At 42.9% G+C, this 19,922-nt stretch overlaps 1 long non-coding RNA gene across 1 annotated transcript; it reads right to left on the bottom strand.

Moving 5' to 3' along the window:
- Positions 1-321: 321 nt before the first annotated feature.
- On the bottom strand, positions 322-3,864 carry LOC123647313. Its single transcript, XR_006738196.1, has 3 exons — positions 3,838-3,864; positions 495-532; positions 322-409 (listed from the first exon to the last, which is right to left on the bottom strand). It is a non-coding gene; the product is annotated as an uncharacterized LOC123647313 (long non-coding RNA).
- Between the last annotated feature and the right edge of the window lie 16,058 nt (positions 3,865-19,922).

Genomic DNA, 19,922 nt, shown 5'->3' on the forward strand with positions numbered 1-19,922 from the left:
TGAAGTGCGGTGGTTTGTAAGGGAACGGCCCAGAAGGCTGTGTTGAGTTGGCCGCCTTGAGACACAGTGAATTTTGGCAAGGGACATGCCTAGCCCAAGAGGAACTTGCTTGCGAGAAGCCATGGGAATAAACACCTCTTCTGCACCCCCAGGCTCCAGCTGGGACTTCCCATTGGCCAAAGACCACGCAAAGCCTAAGGTGGGGGTGAGGCCCACAGGGCAGAGAGAACCTGGGAGGAGTGTGGAAAGTGGGTAGGAAGGGACAAAGGGACATATCTAGCATGCTCCCTCGTGACAGAAATCTGTTTCAATAATACGTACTTTTGTTTGTAGAGCAAATAAAGTGAGAGCCAGTGTCACCAGAGTGGTTGCTGCTGTTGCCCACAATACTTCATGGACTTTATAGAAACTAAAATCAGAGATTGTGATTACTGTTCACATACATTCAAAGAAAAGAGCACACAAATGAAAGGAAATGTGTATCAAAGACTTACCTTGCTACGGCTCCTAGCATCAGGCCTTGAAGAGCCGTCTAAAAACAAAATTCACAATAAATCAGAAGCCTGCTTCCTGAGGCGTGAGGCCGAGGCCCAGAATTTGGAGGAGGTGGTTTGGGGTGTGTGCGTGTGAGCAGGCCTAGGGGGCAGGTGGGGATGTGTCCAAGCCTGGTGCTCACAGCTACAGGGCGACTGTGGGACATGAGCAGGGGAACACACATACCACACACACACCACACAAACCACACACACACACAACACAGTCAAACATACCACAGAGTCACACACACAAACCACACACACACACACACACACACACACACACACACACACACACACACACTCCTTTCATGTGCTGCTGGAGCTGGAGAAACATGAAGCAATGAGCTAGCAGAAGAGGAAGAAAATTAACCTCAAGAGGAAGGGTTGGATGCAAGCACGTCATTAAAATGTCATTTGCACATGGAATAAACACACTTTTCCCCTATAATGGAGACAAAGACAGCCTATTTAAGTGAGTTTAACAAAGTAGAGGATCCGGCAATTCTCCCACTAGGCTTGGACAACCCAGAGAGGCGATCCCAGATTCTCTTGGACTCCAGTCCCTTCCCAGCCTCTGGGCCATCCTTGGGCTACAGGTGCTCAAAGCCCCGCAACTGTGCTGGCACTTTGGTTAGAAATATTTCTATTTTCTGAGACTGGAGGATTCTTTCTTGGCTCTTCCTGTGGACCAGCGGGCCTGCCAGGCATTTGGATTCCCCTGAGCTGACGGAGCAGCCTGCGGGCTGGGGAGTGGGGCAGGGTGCTGACGGGGCCTGACTGTAGGCCAGGGCACAACCCCAGTGCCTGTCTGGGTCCCGTCGCCTGGCCCCCGTCGCCTGGCCCCCATCTCTCTCCCACATCGTGCCGCCATCCCAGTCTCCAGGGCTGAGGAGAGTGCTCTAGCCCTGGTGATCCCTCCTCCCTCCTCCCAAGTCTTGGGATGGTAAGAGCCCTCCAGACCCATCTCCTGGCACTTTGGGGCTGAAGGTTGTCACCCAGGCACTACAGGAAATGTCAGGACCCAAACGGTGGACAAAGCCTCAGTAGAGACAGCATATCCTGATAAAATATTACTGTGTGGAGGGTCCCATTGATTAATGACAATACGATCTACAAATGAACTTTTTACCTTGGTGTGTATGTGTGGTGTGTGTGTGCGCGCGGCATGCGTGACTGTGGTATGAGTGATGTGTGTGTGAGTGTGCGTGTGTAATTAAGAGACTGGGAGGGAGAGGAGGGAGGAGTGATTTCAAGCTGGAAACCAGCTTTGGTTTTCAGAAGAGTTGGACAGTGAGGAGGAAGAGGCGTAGAAGTCAAACCTGTCTGATGACTTCGAGAGCTCAGAACTGTGGTGGGCCCAGGGGCCAAAATTCTATGGGACAAAACCTGTCTTTAGTGAATGTGAGTGTTTTCTTTTTGTCCCTCAACTCCTTTTTCCATTTGTTTCCAAACCCTTGGGCACGACATTAAGTCTAGAAAAATATAACTAATTCTATGCCCCTCTATAATTTATCTCCTTTTAAGCTTTTACTTGCTTTGAGATAAAGAACGAAACCTCAGAGATGGAAGCTCCCTTGGAGACTCATAACTTTTATCTCTTCTTGCAATAAACATTAAAGCCATTTAAAATTTTAAATTAAGAAATTCAAGCACTTCTGGGAATGTGGCACCCCGTCTGCGGCCCCTACTATGACCTCTGCTTTGGGACTCCTGGTGTTGCTCTGTCTGGCTCAAGCCCGCGCCCCTCCTGAGTGGGGTCTGCACCCCATCAGTGCAGGAACTGGGACAGTGGCCATGCTGGCCCCGGCAATATGCAGGGTGTCCATGCCGGCTGAGAAAGGCTCCTCAATGTCCTGCTCAAAGGTGGGCAGCAGACAGCCAGTCTTCTCCAGCCTTGGGAGGAAGCTATTCCTCCCAGCAGGTAAATCACCACGGACCTGCCTGGTGTGGATGCAGAAAATCTCACCACTTGGCATGTGTGCTTGCTGTGGCCACCAGGATTTAAATCTAGGATCCTCAAGTGTATAGGACTCAAGTGTATGGGACTTCGTGCATTTTGTGCATTAATCTAACCACTATCTTTATTCACCTGCCCTACTTTTCCTTCCATCAGATTTCTCCATTAATTTATCTTCTTATATTGTGGACATTTGTATAAGCTATCTCACATCTGATCTGGAACCAGAGGAGGAAAACATCAGTTGACAAGTAAATCTTCACATAGAAAGATGCTCAACACTGCTTGGGAAGAAACATAAACCCTCCCAAAAAGAATCATTAGCTGACACCATCCCAAATCCTATTGGGACGGTTCTGGGTTTTCCCAGGAGGAGCAGAACACCCTAGGAGCTACTACCAGTGAGCTTCAGAGAGACCGTGGCCTCCGGTGGTGAGAGGTGTGGCCTGACTCTAAGTGAGAGAAAGAGAATCGGGGTTGGGGGAATGACTCTTAGATGCCACTGAGTCCCTGAGGAGGAGCCCTGAGACCTCCATCTGGGGGGCTGAGCCCTGGGGAATGGGGGTAAAATGATAGAAATTCAGATTCTATGCAGATTTAGAATATCTGGGAGCTTCTGCTGAGAGCTGGCAAGATCAGGAGTCCCCATGGGCAGCACAGAAAGGAATTGGCTAACAAGAAAGGGAGCCGCACGGTCGTCTGTGGCACAGAATGGCACTGGATGACAGGAAATGGGCAGAAGTGGTAAGGCCGCGAGGGTGGAAGTCACCACAACAAGGCATTGGGGAACCAGGAACCCAGAACCAGGACCAGACCACGGATACATGAGGAGCGCCAAGGACCAAAGGCCCCCAGCCCCCAACTCTCTGGCGCAGGGAAAACCCTCCTGAACTGAGATGCAAGTTAGGAAAATAAGGGAAACCTGAACTCAAGACAGTTTCTGTCCCAGTGGGACTTGAAATAGAAATAAAATGCATTTTGCAAAAATGAAGAAATTTGCATTTCTTACATACTAGTTTGTGAACTGCATTGGAACCCACTCTCTATAACAAGATGTGTTTGTTGTACCTGGCAGAAATCCAGCAACTGTCAGATTAACTGTTCCTGAAATGCAGCCCAGACTGGAGGTGGGTTCTCTAACCTACTAAAAGGGTGTGATACTATCTTGTAAGTTTTCTACTGTATTACAACTAGAATTCCACTAAGAAAATGTTTCACAAATAATCTCTATTTACATTATCCCACAGGAAGAGTTTCCACAATTAAAGGAATGAACTTAATAACGTGACAAAAATATACTTCATAGGTGAACTAGAACAGGTGCTAACAAGGTTTACTTACAAACAATCCCAGGAAAATGTAATTCACAGGCACATGGCGGAGAAGTTTCCCACAGCAAGTGAGTATAATCAGTACAACAAAAAATGCCGGGCTGCAGAATAATTTAAAGCCATGTGTTATTTGCTTCCAGTGATTATATCATACGATATATTATACTGAGATAAACAGATATAGATACAGATATGTAACATTATATATTATCTCATAATAAGTATTATAAAGTAAACAAACATTTTCATTATTAGCTTTACCTCTTTATTTGTTTTAAGCTTTTAAAATTAACTTTTCTCATTGCCGTCCACAGATAGTTTATGGGGCATTTAAAATTTTTATTTTGAAATAATTATAGATTTCCAGGAAGTTGCAAAGGGATAGAGAGGTCCTGTGAAACCTTCACTTTGCCCCAGTGGTTACATCTTATACATTTATAGTACAATACCAAAACCAGTAATTTGACACTGGTACAGTGTGTATTCTATTGTTCTATGTCATAAAACTGTAACACAAATCTTTGTGTAGATGTATGTAACCACCACCACAATCAAGATTCAGAACTATCCTATCAAGAAAACATCAAAAAAGACCTCCCTGGTGCTACCCTACCCCTTTATAGTGTGGAAGTCACCAATGCCAAGATGGAGTCACTTATGTCAGACCCAAAGTGGAGCTAGGAGGTCATGAAGGAGGGGATCTCACACTCGTATGTCTAAGATAAGAACGCCCACAAGGACCTTTCAAAAACCCACAAGAAATTCCTACACAGCCTGAACATCCTGCACACATGTCTGTAACAGGACTTAACACAAGAAATTCCTCACAGATGTAGCATTCCCGCTAAGTTGCTCTCACAAGAACACTTGCTTCGTGAGGGCTGTCTCCACCAATGAGTTAGCACCAGCTCCTGCAACAGGCCCCTGGACCTGTGATTTTTGTTTCAAAATAGCTTACATGAACCTCTCCTCCTTGTCTTTAAAAGGTTTCCCATTGCCCCAACCTCTCTAGATACACCTATGATCCTTCACGGCTTCTGTATCCCAGGTTGCAAACCCTCTGCCACTCCCAAATGCACTGTTTTTTTGGGGGAGCCTCTCTTTCTGTCGTTAGGTTGACAATAGTAACACCCTCACCCACACACTCAACCCTGACTCCTGGCAACCACTAATGTGCTTGTTTTCCATTCCTATAATTTTATCATTTCAGGAATTGCATACTTTTACCTCATTTTTTATAGTAAAAGGATCTCAGGCAATAAATAGCCAGTAGAAAAACCAAGTTTTATTAAATCCAATGATACTTACAAGGTTATATAGGTGAACCAGGGGTTTGCCTTCACCCACACTCTTAAACCGTCCCTGGTTAAAAAAAAAAATTAACGTAAGTTTACATAGTAAATACTATATTTTGCTAACTAATGTGATATTTAAGTAGAAGTAAAGCAATATCACGGAAGGAAAGGGAGAAACCCTAACTGATTAATGACAGATGGGGAACGAAACAGAGAAACATTCTTTTTCTTAAAATAGATATATTCATAATAAATATTAAATAATAAGTGAGGCAGGGTGAGGTGGCTCATGCCCGTAATTCTAGCACTCTGGGAGGATCATTTGAGGTCGGGACTTTGAGATCAGCCTGAGCAATAGTGAGACCCCTGTCTCTACTAAAAATAAAAGAAATTAGTCAGGCAACTAAAAATAGAAACACAAAATTAGCCAGACGTGGTGGCAAGCACCTGTAGTCCCAGCTTCTCGGGTGGATAAAGCAGAAGGATTGCTTGAGCCCAGGAGTCTGAGGTTGCTGTGAGCTAGGCTGACGCCACGGCATTCTAGTCCAGGCAACAGAGCGAGACTTGGTCTCAAAAGTAAATAAATAAATAAATAAATAAGAAGTCAAATTTCGATCCATGTAAATGTCCTGGTAAAGGTTTTTATTTTAAAAAATACTGAGATTGGTATGTGCTCAAAGCCAAAGAAATCAACTTCTCATATTTGTGTTTTGTAGATACAGATTTTCATCAGATGCATATAAGCACAGTAGTGGATCATAGTCCCTCCAATAATTCCTGAATTTAACAGTGTTCCAGCCTCCAGGGTCTCCATAACCTCACCTTTTTTCCTTTATACAGTTCTTTTTTTTTTTTGAGACAGAGTCTGGCTCTGTTGCCCAGGCTAGAGTGAGTGCCGTGGCGTCAGCCTAGCTCACAGCAACCTCAAACTCCTGGGCTCAAGCGATCCTTCTGCCTCAGCCTCCCCAGTAGCTGGGACTACAGGCATGCGCCACCATGCCCGGCTATTTTTTCTATATATTTTTAGTTGTCCAGCTAATTTCTTTCTATTTTTAGTAGAGACGGGTTCTCTCTCTTGCTCAGGCTGGTTTCGAACTCCTGAGCTCAAATGATCCACCCGCCTCGGCCTCCCAGAGTGCTAGGATTACAGGTGTGAGCCACCGCGCCTGGCCCTTTATACAGTTCTATCTGTGGAAATAGCTCAGAGAAAAAATTTTTTTAAATAGTGGGGTAATCACTCTGTGATTCTCCCCTTGTATACACATTAAATAAATTGGTATGCCTTTTCTCCAATAAAAAAAAAAAGAAAAGCAAAGAAAAACCAATGCAGGCTGGGTGCAGTGGCTCACACCTGTAATCCTAGCACTCTGGGAGGCTGGGGCAGGTGGGTTGCCTGAGCTCAGGAGTTCGAGACCAGCCTGAGCAAGAGTGAGATCCTGCCTCTACTAAAACTGGAAAAATTAGCCAGGCCTCATAGCCCATGCCTGTAGTCCCAGCCACTGTGGAGGTTGAGGCAGGAGACTCGCTTAAGCCGGGGAGTTTGAGGTTGCTGTGATCTATGATGATGCCACTTGCACTCTAGCCTGGGCAGCAGTGACTCTGTCTCAAAAAAAAAAAAAAAAGGCAGAAAGAAAATAGTGCCCAAAATAAGAGTAAGAACAAGTTCTTGGCTTAGGAAGTTAAGGTAAAATCCTAGAAATCTACCATCACCTTGGTCTAGGAAATGCCTCAGAAAAACAAATCTATAGAAATATTATCTCCTATGAATGATTGAGAAAAAAGAGGTACATTATTTTTAAGTGATCAAAATTAAATCAAGCTGATTCAATAAAAATTAATGTGAACAACTTAACATTTAATTTGACATTGGTAATAAAGACTTACCAAAAAACAAACATGCTAATTATTGTCGCAGTAACCAACAACTGAACTGACAGGATGAGGAACACTTTTGTAATGAAATCTGAGGAAACACAAACGTTATTCTTATGACACGTATTCAGAAGTATAAATGCAATTACCTATTTTTAATACTTAATGGAAGGAATTTTTCCTCTGATTGTTTGAGGATGGGAAAGGCAGTGCTAGTTTACAGTCAGCAAATGGAAGAACAACAAAAATACGGCTCTGCAGAACTTTTAGGAAATAATCTGGATTGTCAGAGGTGGGGTTTTTTTGTTTTTGTTTTTGTGTTTTTTGAGACAGAGTCTCACTTTGTTGCCCGGGCTAGAGTGAGTGCCGTGGCGTCAGCCTAGCTCACAGCAACCTCAAACTCCTGGGCTTAAGCGATCCTCCTGCCTCAGCCTCCCAAGTAGCTGGGACTACAAGCATGTGCCACCATGCCCGGCTAATTTTTTCTATATATATTTTTAGTTGTCCAGATAATTTATTTCTATTTTTAGTAGAGACGAGGTCTCGCTCAGGCTGGTCTCGAACTCCTGACCTCGAGCGATCCACCCGCCTCGGCCTCCCAGAGGGCTAGGATTACAGGCATGAGCCACAGCGCCTGGCCTGTCAGAGGTGTTTTATTGGAGATCTGAGGGTTTATCCACTGAAACTTCATAATTTTCAAGACAAGCTGAGGGATTTAATTTCTTATGATGCACACCCCATCCTCCTTAGGATCAAAAATGACCTGAAAGTCTCAGGATATCACAGGCACAGCACCAGGGCTCCAGCTACACTGCACCCCTGCACGAATGCAGACAAAACACCCCAAGGATGGCAGGTGGAGAGGGTGTTCACCTCTCTGGAGACGGACTTAGGCTGCAGAGAGTTGGCAGAGCTTTCCCGCCACTTTTCTCTCAGCCCACCTGCCTTTAGCAACTCTCTTGCCTTCTACAAACCAGACAACCTGGCGAATTATTAGCAAGACCAAAGAGTTCCAAGTGAAAGACATGCCGAAGCACAGTTCACGCTACGTTGGCATATCTTTTTGCTTATTTGCTACAGCACAGGTTTTCCCAGGGCCCTCTGAATATGTCTCTGGCAATGACAATTTCCTTTTTTTTTTTTTTTGTGGCTTTATTCCAGTTTAAAGGGGAAAAATGAAATAATACTGCTTAAAGTTAACTTATAGGATCACCAACCCCGTCGTTTTGCTGGGCAGTTTCTGTGCACGGGAAGTATGACAACAAGGGAATGGGACTGAGCTGTCTTAATCAGAGTATCAGAATGTATATTCCCAAATATGTTCTGCCTACATTAAAATAGTCATTTAGCTAACATTAATCTGGCATCTACTACGTATCACAGCCCATAAGGGAATAAATATTAAATGAGGTTTGGCCTCATAAGAACAGACATATAGATCAATGGAATAGAGTTGAGTCTGGAAATAAACCCTTATATTTATGGCTAATTGATTTTTAACAAATGTGCCAGAACAATTTCGTGAGGAAAGAATAGTCTTTTCAACAAGTGGTGCTGGGATGACTGGATGTACACATACAAAAGGGTGAATTTGGATCCTTTCTTCACGCTGTACACACAAAAAATTAATTAGAAATGGATCATAGTCACATATACACAAGATAAAACTCTCAGAAGAAAGCACAGGTGTATGTCTTCATGAGTTTCAATTAGGCAATGATTTCTTAGATAGACACTGAAGCACAAGCAATGAAACTAAAAACAGATAAAGTGGATTTTGTCAAAAGTAAAGGCTTTGTGCTTCAAATGACACCATCAAGAAAGTGAAAGCAAACCTACAGAGTTTTCAATAAGGGACTTTCCAATAAGGGACTAGTATCCAGAATACATAAAGAACTCTTACAACTCAACAACTAGAAGACAAATAACAGAATTAAAAATGAGCAGTTTGTATAATGCCCTCCCACATTGCCCCTGGGCTTGGCCACATGACATGCTTTGGCCAATGGGACAAGTGCAAGTGTGATGCAAGCAGAGGTTTGCTAAACTGCTTGTGTATTGGTGCTCATCCATCTGGCGCAATTCTCCTGGGACCCAGCCACCATGGACTGAGAAGCTCAAGCCACAAGAAAAGAACCAACAACCAACAATTGCCAGTCATGTCATGGAGTCATATGGCTGTAGCAGCTTCAGCCACCATCTCATTATAATTGGTCAGAGCTTCCAATCAAGACCAGCAGAAGAATTGCCCAACTAACCTAGTCAACCCACAGAATCATGAGAAATAACAAAATGGCTAGTTTTTTTTTTAAAAAGTGGGCAAAGATTTTAAACACACATTCCTCAAAAAAAGACATATAAATGGCCAATAAGCATATGAAAACATGCTCAACATCATTAGTCATCATGGAAATGCAAATCAAAACTACAATGAGATACCACTGCACACACTAGAATGGCTATAATAAAAAAGACAATATGCTGAAATAAAAAAATAAAAAAATAAAAAAAAGACAGACAATAATAAGTGTTGACAAGGACTTGTAGAAACAGGAACTCTCATACATTGCTGATTGGAGTGTAAAATGATGTAGCTGCTTTGGAAAAGTTTGGTAGTTCCTCAAAATGTGAAATAAAGAGTTATCATATGTTTCAGCAATTCCTAGGTGTCAAGAGAAATGAAAACATATGTCTACACAAAAACTTGAATATGAATGTTGATCGCAGCATCATTCGTAACCTAAAAGTGGAAAGAATTCAAATGTCCGTCAACAGATGAATGGATAAACAAAATGTGTTATATCCAGGCAATGGCAGACCATATGGCCATAAAAAGGAATGAAGTACTGACACGTGCTACGGCATGGGTGAACCTTGAAAACATTGTGCTAAGTGAAGGAAGGAAATCACAAAAGACCACATATTGTATAATTCCATTTATAGGAAATGTTCAGAATAAATAGATCCATAGAGACTTCTGAAAGTAGATTAGTAGTTAGCAGGGGGTGAGGGGGAGGGAGGATAGGAGTATCTGCTAATGGGTATGGGTTTCTTTTTGAGGTGATAAAAATGTTCTAAAGTTGATTGTGATAATGGTTGACAACTCTGTAAATATGCTAAATACCATTGAATTGTACATTTAAAAGGGATGAATTTTATGATTTGTAAATTATATCTCCATAAAACTGCTTTAAGAAATTGTAACCCCATAACTCTTAATCCATTATCTTGCTATACTTTTCCTTTTTTTCCACAGCACTTTCATCTTCTTACATACTATTTAATTTTTTTAAAGTGGGGAATGGCCCAGCCTCTGTCCTCTAGGAGAGGCAGATACAAATAACTAACTCTAGTCTGGGCACAGTGGCTCATGCCTGTAATCCTAGCACTCTGGGAGGCCAAGGCGGGAGGATGGCTTGAGGTCAGGAGTTCGAGACTAGCCTGAGCAAGAGTGAGACGCCCGTCTCTACTAAAAATAGAAAAAATTGGTTGGGCAACTAAAAATAGAAACTAACAAACAAACAAAAAAATTAGCCGGGCACGGTGGCAAGCACCTGTAGTCTCACCTACTCAGGAGGCTGAGGTAGGAGTATCACTTGAGCCCAGGAGTTTGAGGTTGCTCTGAGCTAGGCTGACACCACAGTCCTCTAGCCCAGGCAAAAGAGCGAGACTCTGTCTCAAAAACAAACAAAAAACTAACTCCAACATTGGTGAGGAGGCTTTACATATTTTTCTGTTATACCTCCCTAAGCCTCATTTCCTCATCTGTAAAATGGCAACACAACAACTTGCTTTACAGAGTTGTCATAAGGACTAAATGCAATAACATTCCTCTTGCACAACACCCCATGGAGGCCTGGTATCTGTGGCAGAGGTGGCTAATTACTAAGTGACATCCATTTTCCCTAACTTTCTCCCTGTCTAACCTAGATCTTGCAAGGGTGGTAATGAGCCCAACTGAAAAACTACAGGTAGAGGTGGCCATGTGATACAATAGGGTCAGGGACATGTCATTGAAAACTCTTGGGGGTGGTTTCTGGGAATGCCTCTGAAAAGAAGTCTGATTTGGCTGGCTCTCAGGGCACCTGTCCATGCATGGCACCCCCTTGGCATTGTCAGAGCTGCAGTCCTCCCTTGGCACTTCTTTGCCTTTGGCTATTTGCCTTTTCCTTTTCCTACCTCAAAGGCTAGAGCTCCAAAGGCATCTTTCCAGCCACAGGATGGAATGCGAGGGCCACAGGGAGCTAGCAATGGGTCTCAAAGCTCACAGGCCACCTGCAAGTTGTCCAGGCCCTAAGAGGGCTTTAAGGGTGGCCAAGTGTACACCCAGGACCTGCAGGATTAGCCTTGAACTGCCTACCTTCAAACTTCATCTTTCATGAGAGACAGAGAACAAAAACACTTCTCATTTATTTAAGCCACAGTTTTCTAGATTTCTATTACTCATTGCTGAATATATCTCCTGACTTACACAGTATTAACATCTAAGAGATTGAATTAGAATTAATATTTTTTAAAACTTAAGCCAATATTATGGTAGCTAAGAACATTTTACAATCAGTAACAAATTCATGTCTCCTTGAAAAAAAACAAAAGTTGTTCACCATATGTTTATTATGAATTTCTGAATGCCCTGGACAACTTGGGGGGTAGCCTATTATAGCAGCCCTACATCATGTTTCATGATAAAGCATAAATAAGAAAAACTAAAAACAAAATTCAATCTTTCTGACAATCTACACTGTGGAGACATTTTAAAAGAACATTTGCTTTTCTCTAATAAAAATGTAATTCGTTTATTCTCACTTCTGCGGACAGATGCATCTGAGAATGGAGAGGATAAATTAGTAGTGCTTTCATCTTGGGTGCTGTCGTCTGTAATTTGTACCACGTAGGTATTCGATTTCTCAGCAGCTGTTAAGGGTGCATCTCTTCGAGTTTCTTGTGGCCCAGATGAAGCAGGTGGGTTGTGCTGACCAGATTTAGACTGGGTGTTTTTATTTGCTGCTTTCCGAACCAGTTGTTGATGATCTCCAGAACTGAAATCTATTGGTTCACTGACCTCCAAGTCCGTTGCCCTGGAAGTAGAGAATTGTTATTAGTGTCCTTATGATCACACCTCTGCAACCTCATGATCCTCATAACATTAAGAGGATTTTTTAACTACCTGGGCTCAGTACTTACCAAGTCAGTGCCTAATAAACATTTGTTAAATGAATGATGAACAAATACTTTTATGATGAGGCTGATAGAGTAAAATAATTTGCATACTCTTATAAAATTGGTATTTTTATAAATTCATTCAGCAAAGAGTTAATGAGCTCCAAGCATGGAGCTGCCCTTGTCTCAGCCCTCAAAGAGCTTATATTTTGGAAGACAAGATCTTCAAACAAGCAATACTGTAAAAGGCAATATAAGCAAGCTAGGAACATTGGAGGAGGACATTAGAATCCTTAATAAAGTCTGGAGGAACATGCAGGGAGTAGAAGAGGTTGTCAAAAGCTCCCAGAGAAAGTGAGGTTTAAGCCATAGGGAGAAGTTGAGTGGAAGTTAGTGAAGTGAAGAGGCGGGGGGAGTTTTCCCAGACAGAAGAACCAGCCTGGATCAGGACTGGGGGAAGCAGAGAGGGTAGGTTCTAGAAACTGAAAGAAGTTCCTACAGTTGGCGAGGGAGTTTGAAGGGGAGAGTGGAATGAGGTTAGACAGAGGGTGGTGGGGACACATCACTGGGAAGCTGGCAAGCCAAGTGAAGGGGTCTGGACTTTACCCTGAAGGCCACAGGTATGGAAGGCAGAATAAGAGTCCACCAACAATGTCCACATCCTAATCCTGGGAACCTGTGAATATGTTACTTTGCCTGTCAAAAGGAACATTGTGGGCATGACTAAATTAAAGACTTTGAGATGGGGAGATGATCCTGAATTATCTGGGTGGGCCCAATCAGTCACAGGAGTTCTTATGATCATACTTATAAGGGAGGCAGGAGGGACAGAGTGAGAGAAGGAGACATGGCAATAGAAGCAGAGGTCTGAGTAATACGGTTGCTGTCTTTGAAGATGGAGGAAGGGGCCATGGGCCAAGGAATGCAGGCAGAAAAGGCAAGGAAGTGGATTTTCCCCCAGAGCCCCCCGAAAGAATGCAACCCTGCTGAAACCTTGATTTTAGCCAAGTAAAACTGATTTTAGACTTCTGACCTCCAGAATTGTAAGACAATAAATGTGTGTTGTTTTAAGCCATTAAGTCTGGGGGAGTCATTGAAGGTTTTCTAGCAGGGGACCACGGGGGTCTGACTAGAAAGATTACTCCAGGTACAGTGAGGAGAATGGGCCAGGGTGAGCCAAAGTGGAAGGAAAGAGACCAGAAATCCAAATCAGAGGTGATGGTGGGCTTTGCCACACTACTTTGTAGCCTGAACACAGTTCTGAGAAAATCACTACTAAATGGATCCAAAATGGCAAAGCAAAAGTCCCCCACGAACCTCCTGGGGAACAGGAAGACTCAGGTAAGCCCCTGCTGTTGGCCACCTGTCACACAGAGAGAGCCACGTGGAGGTGTGAGAAGGAGACTGCGGAGATGCCAAAGGCTTGGACAAGCCCAAGGCCAACCGGAAATGGATGAATAGAAGGTCTGAACAAATACCAGGCTCTTGGAGAAGCAAGTGCAGTGTGATAAAGACGCCCCTTCTCCTCAAATTAACCTTTCAATTTTACAAAATGCATCGGATTGAATGAATTGAAAATGTAGCTCTGCAATTCATCAGAAAGAGTAAATGTGTGAGAACAATCAAGAAAAAATATTTGAAAGAGAAGGATTATAGGGGAAGGCGTGGTGATGTGCTTTATCAGAAATCAAAATGTCACAGAGCTATATAATTAAAACTGTGGTAACAGTGTGGCAATAGAGAAAGGGATCAATGGGATGGAAGAGATTCAATAAACAGACTGATGTATATATGAGAATTTAATATTTGATAAAGGTGGAATTGCAAATTTCATCCCACAGTGTTGGAACAATTAGCTATGTACTTGGAAAACTAAACAGAGTTTAATAGCTATTTCACATCTTATACAAAAACACATTCCAGATGAACTAAAGATATTACTATAAATTATAATAACCATAGATATTCTACAAGAAAATACAAAGAATGTTTGTGTAAGCCTTCGTAAGAATGATAGCGTAAAAGAAAAGCTTGGTAGATTTGGAGTACATAAACACTTTAGATGCCATTACAAAGGATACCAATAAATCTGAAATGCAAAATTGTAAATATAATAGAGAACTTTACCAAGGAAAATACAGGCAACCCAATAAGAGGATGAAAAAAGAACATACATAGGCAATTCATAAAGGAAATTTAAATGGTCAATAAACTTAGGAGACGATACCTCACAAATAACCAAAGAACTGCAAGTAAAAACAATCATGAAATGTCATTTTTTGCACAAAAGACTGGCAAAGATTTAAAAGATAATTCTCAGAGTCATAGATAATACTCAGCAAGGGTATGAAGAAATAGATGCTCCAGGGCCACATATGACTTGCACGGGCCCTGCACACGTTTGCCCTCATGGTCTCCTCTTCCGCAACAAAATATTAATAATTATATTTTATGACTGCATTGGTATAAAGATGGGTATAATCCAGGCTAGATTCATTATGTGCTATATATTCATTATTATATTCAATTTTTTCTCCTGATTTTTAAAAATATTAAAATATTTTTATGGCCCTCTACAACTCTCATGGGCCCTGTGCCCTGTGCCTACTGTGACTAGTGGGTAAATCAGCCCTGGAATAGCCCCTTGGGGGCATAAACTTGTAGCAGGGGGCAAGTTAGCAGCATCTGTCAGAATTCAAAATGTGTATTACCCAACAGTTATATTTTTAGGAATTTTCCCCATGAACATACTCAGACAAATAGGCAAAGATACATGTATAAAGAAGTTCATTGCATCATTCATTGTAACCGTAAAAGTTTAAAACAGGCCGGGCGTGGTGGCTCACGCCTGTAATCCTAGCACTCTGGGAGGCTGAGGTGGGTGGATCATTTGATCTCAGGAGTTCGAAACCAGCCTGAGCAAGAGCAAGACCCCGTCTCTACTAAAAATAGAAAGAAATTATATGGACAGGTAAAAAAATATATATATAGAAAAAATAGCTGGGCATGGTGGCGCATGCCTGTAGTCCCAGCTACTCGGGAGGCTGAGGCAGTAGGATCACTTGAGCCCAGGAGTTTGAGGTTGCCGTGAGCTAGGCTGACGCCACGGCACTCTAGCCCAGTCAACAGAGCAAGACTTTGCCTCAAAAAAAAAAAAAAAATTAAAACAGCCTAAATATCCATCAGCAGCAGAATGGTTAAATTAATTTTGGCACAGGTAAAGGCAGATAGATATGGATTGATGTGGAAATTTCACTATTACACACTTTTGAATTTAAAAAGTAAGATTAGAGGATAATATTTAGTAAGATCGCATTCATGTTTTACACACACACACACACACACACACACAGACACACACACACAGACACACGCACACTCCTGGGACTGGAAAGATACTACAAACTGTTAATACGATTATCTCTAACACAGCCCAGTTGGGCAATATCCTCTGAATTGTATGAATATTTACAGTGAACATTTATTACTTATATACTAACAAAAAGATATTTACATTTTGAAGAGAAAAAACTATTTGTCTTTTGGTAAAGTCTGGAGCTCCTCTGAGGACAGCAGTCTTCACACGAAGCTGAGAAGCATTGAAAGGCTGTTCAAATAACCAAGTTGGTCGGTTTCCTGACTAGTGTCCTGCAAATCAGAAGGAGGAGAGGCAGCCAGATTTTCAAAGCACTCAAAAACAAACACCAAAACCAAAGGCAGCTGGGTTTTCCTCATGAAACTACATCTGGCTGGTGCCTGAGCCACACAGGGAGGCTTTCACGTGGTCCTCAGCCGGTGGTCATCCAAAGCACAGCAGGCGCTGGGGCTGAGGCAAGGTTCTAGTGACAGTTGGGGGAGTGGCAGTTGGAATACAGGGTGGGCTGGGGACCCCACTTGGAGCCTAGGAGAGGGCCTCTAAGTCAAGCCCCATGTGCCCAGCCTCATTCTGGCCTAACGGCCATGCCAGTGCATACCATGCTGCGTCTCAGCGAGGCCTACGCCAAATCTCCTAACTGCTTCCACATCAGGGAGCAAGAGGTCCCCAGAGGACGTGGTTCCACGTCAGGGAGCAAGAGGTCCCCGGAGGACGTGGTGTCCCCTGACTGTATCATCACTTTCTTCCCAGCAGGAGGAAGATGTTTATGAGTGGGCCCAGGGGAGCCCACCAGAGATCCCACACGATTTTTTCAAATACATAAGACTCATTTGTGATCAAGTGGCCGCTGGTTTTTCTGGTCGGTAACAATGATGTTGGTGTCCCCCATGCATGGTACAGCTACTTGCAGGCTGCAGGCCAATGAGGAGCCATGGAGGGGCCTGATTCAGGCAGCTCGTTGAGAGAAGTCCAATGATTTGGTGGGGGGAAGCTACAATGAAACCCTCTTCCCTGGGGTTTCTAGTCAGGGAGGGGAGTGGAAGCAGAAACTTGTCCTAAGTGGAGATGTGGCTGAGAAAAGGCTAATTGATGTGTAAATCCAATCATTAAACTGCAAATTAGTGTGTGTCTACTGTGGGTAAGGAGTGGAGAAGCAGAAGAAACACAAAGAGGAAAAAGACATACTTCCTTTCCTCGAGATGTTCATAGTGGGTGGGAGGAGACACAATAGTGAATAAACCTAAGGCAGGAGGAGGGAAGAGCCACAGGAAGAACAGTTATTCAGAGTTAGGGAGGTGGAGAAAGGAGAATGTAGTTTCTGGCGTGGGTCTGAGCTGACTCTCTAAAGGTGGTCAGGGTTGGGTGTGAAGAGGTGACAGGAAGCACATTCCGGGCAGAGAGAACACTCAGAGCCAAGGCAGCAGGGTGGGAAATGCAGGGCACACGCCCAACACAGAAAGTAGGTCCATTCGGTTGTAACGTATAAGGGATGTCTGCAGTGGACGACAGAGATGCCATGCTGACCCTCCTGAGGACAGAACAAGAAAAGGTCGGTAAGAACACCTGCTTTGGCTCTCTTCCCTTGAACCTTCTTGCGGTCTCATAGGTCTCCTTCGTTCTCTCTCTGTCCAGTCCCTACCATCTCTCTCTAGTTTGTTGATATTAATAGGCAACTCGAGCTAATTGCATTTTTTCCAAAATATAATTAACATGATTTACATGAGTACACACCAGGGGTATCACTAATGACTTGAGCACGATCTGGTCTGAACAAATGCTTCTTCCTCTTCCTCCTTCTTAGTTATCAACATTATAGTTGACTTGAATCAGGCATTTACTAGATGTCAAAGTTGTTTTCAACTTCACACATACTAACTCATTTAATCCTTCACCATATTTGTGTCTTGATGAGTATGGGCAAAAGTGGGGTTCCTTGACCATGCACACCCTTGTCCTGGATATCCTGGGAGATACTGCCACTGAGTCTCTCTTTACTTACCTGTCAAATGAGGATAAGAGAACATGCCCCATGGTGTTGATGTGAGGATTAAATGAGCTTAATTAAGCCGTACACATATGAGTTGGATACTCTACAGTATGTGTATTATACTTCATTTTAAAAGATCATAAAAAATCTACAAGGAAAAAGTGTAAATCTTCCTGATGATCTTAGAAAGTTAAAGGGTGCAGCCAGGGGCTGGGGAGCTGACAAGGACAGGAGGCAGAGATGGCTGGGATGAGGAGGCATGGAGAAGCTGGGTCTTGGGTCATTATACGATCGTCCTGCGGTACCCATGGATTCCACCAACCACAGATAGAAAATATTCAAGGAAATAAAAATAAAAATACAATAATAAAAATAATACAAATGAAAAGACAATACAGTATATCAACTATTTACATAGCATTTACATTGTATTGGGTACTGTAAGTAATCTAGAGATGATTTAAAGTATACAGGATGATGTGCATAGATTACATGCAAATACTACATCATTTTATATAAGGGACTTGAGTGTCTGTGGATTTTGGTATCCTCAGGGGTCCTAGAACCAATCCCTCACAGATACTGAGGGACAACTGTACTCGTGGACATTGACCTGACCCAGAAGTGTGCCTTTTGGTAGAGAGGAAGCTGGTGAGCCCAGGGTCGAAGTTTTCAGTGAATGAAAGGGAGTAACTTGGAGATGAGGTGCAATGGGAGGTATACCGTTACCAGACAGACACATTAAGGAACACAGAATGTAATACCTAGATTTCCTCACAGTGCATTGTAGGAGAAGAAAAACTTCCTTCTATCCCTTTAGAGTCTGTGGCTGAGCCTGAGAATTAAATTATTAATAATATAAGAAAGATTAACAGACGAGAGCATACAAGTTGTATTTAATATTTTTATATGCATGGGAGCCTTTATAAGGAAAGTAAAGACTGATAGCTGCTATTAGACCAAAAGCGTATATACCCCTTTAAACAAAGAATAATAAATTGTAGGGATGTGACAAGACGATGGGACTTGGGCTAAGGCTGGTAAACTGTGGGAAAGTGACTAGGAAATATATGGGGGGCACTAATGGAAAATAAGGGTTATAAAATTTAGTAAGGTTTTGTTTGTAGATTCATCTCAGCATCAACTCTATCTCTGACAAATAAGAATATTCTCCTCTTCCTGGGGCAGAGAGGGCACCTTTCACAAGGGAAGTTTTATGTCCTGCTTCAGGCAGAAAGGGTATCAGAGAGCCTTTCCTCCATCTGCTGTTGCTCTATTGCCTTCAGCTCAAAATGATATGCTAAAGTTGTATATTTTGGGGTGGCATGCTCTGAACACCTTCAGCATTGTTCTAAAATGAGACAACATTTTTCACCTATTCTCTTCAACCACTTTTATAGTTGGTCTTAATCTCCATAACAGTCCTGGGAAGTTATTTTGTTTTACTGTTGAGGAAACCTAGACTTAGAGCTAGGTTGAATGAACCACACCTCAGGGAGCTGTTCTGAAGCCCTGCCTGGAAGTGGTGCCAAGGGCAGGGGCTGTGATGGCGGCCAGTCCAAATCGCAGTACCTCCGATCATGATCGGTTAACAGTAAAATAGGGATAACACCTCCTTCCAGGTTGCCATAGCACTAAGTGAGATTTTGTCGCAATATAGGCATTTAATACATGTTTCTCCCCCAAGCCCCAACATATTCATCAAGATCTCTCCTAGGATACCAAGTCTAGGAAACTCAGGGTCACGAAGAGGGGTTTGCAACCACCGTTCCACCAAGTGAAGCTGAGAATGACAGCCTCGTTTTTCTGGAGAGGCCCATACTGACTGGCGACATTAATAGAGGCGATCTGGCTTCTTACAATGCGTGTGTCCTAGGCCAGTTGTTTGCAACTGCTGGGTCCCCAGAACCTTTCAGGGAGTCCTCAGTGTCAAAACTGTTTCCCAATGCTACGCCAGTTATTTGCCTTTTCCACTCTCATTTTGTCACTGGTATACAGTTCAGAGGCCACAGTATATACGATGACATCACCCAACAACTAAGGAATGTGCACTTGACATCTTAGGCTGTAAAATGCCTCAATATTTACTTCCAATACATACAGGTTCATGAGTGTAATCCACATAAACAAAAGTATTTGCAGGGAGAGTGTCCAAATTACAATTTTTAAGAATGTAAACGGGTCTTGAGTACAAATGTCAGATTTAGCAAGTAAAAATACAGGACGCCCAGTTAAATAACGCATTTCGGACAAACGATTATTCCACGGGTCACACTCATGCTAAAAAATTATCCGTTGTTTATTTGAAATGCATTTTTAACTTAGTGTCCTATATTTTACCTGGCAATTCTAGTCCTGAAACCAAAAGGTTTGACAACCACTCCCCTAGGCGACAGCTAGCTGAA

The sequence above is a fragment of the Lemur catta genome, chromosome 11 (genome assembly GCF_020740605.2).
Source record: "Lemur catta isolate mLemCat1 chromosome 11, mLemCat1.pri, whole genome shotgun sequence".
Taxonomy (NCBI): domain Eukaryota; kingdom Metazoa; phylum Chordata; class Mammalia; order Primates; family Lemuridae; genus Lemur; species Lemur catta.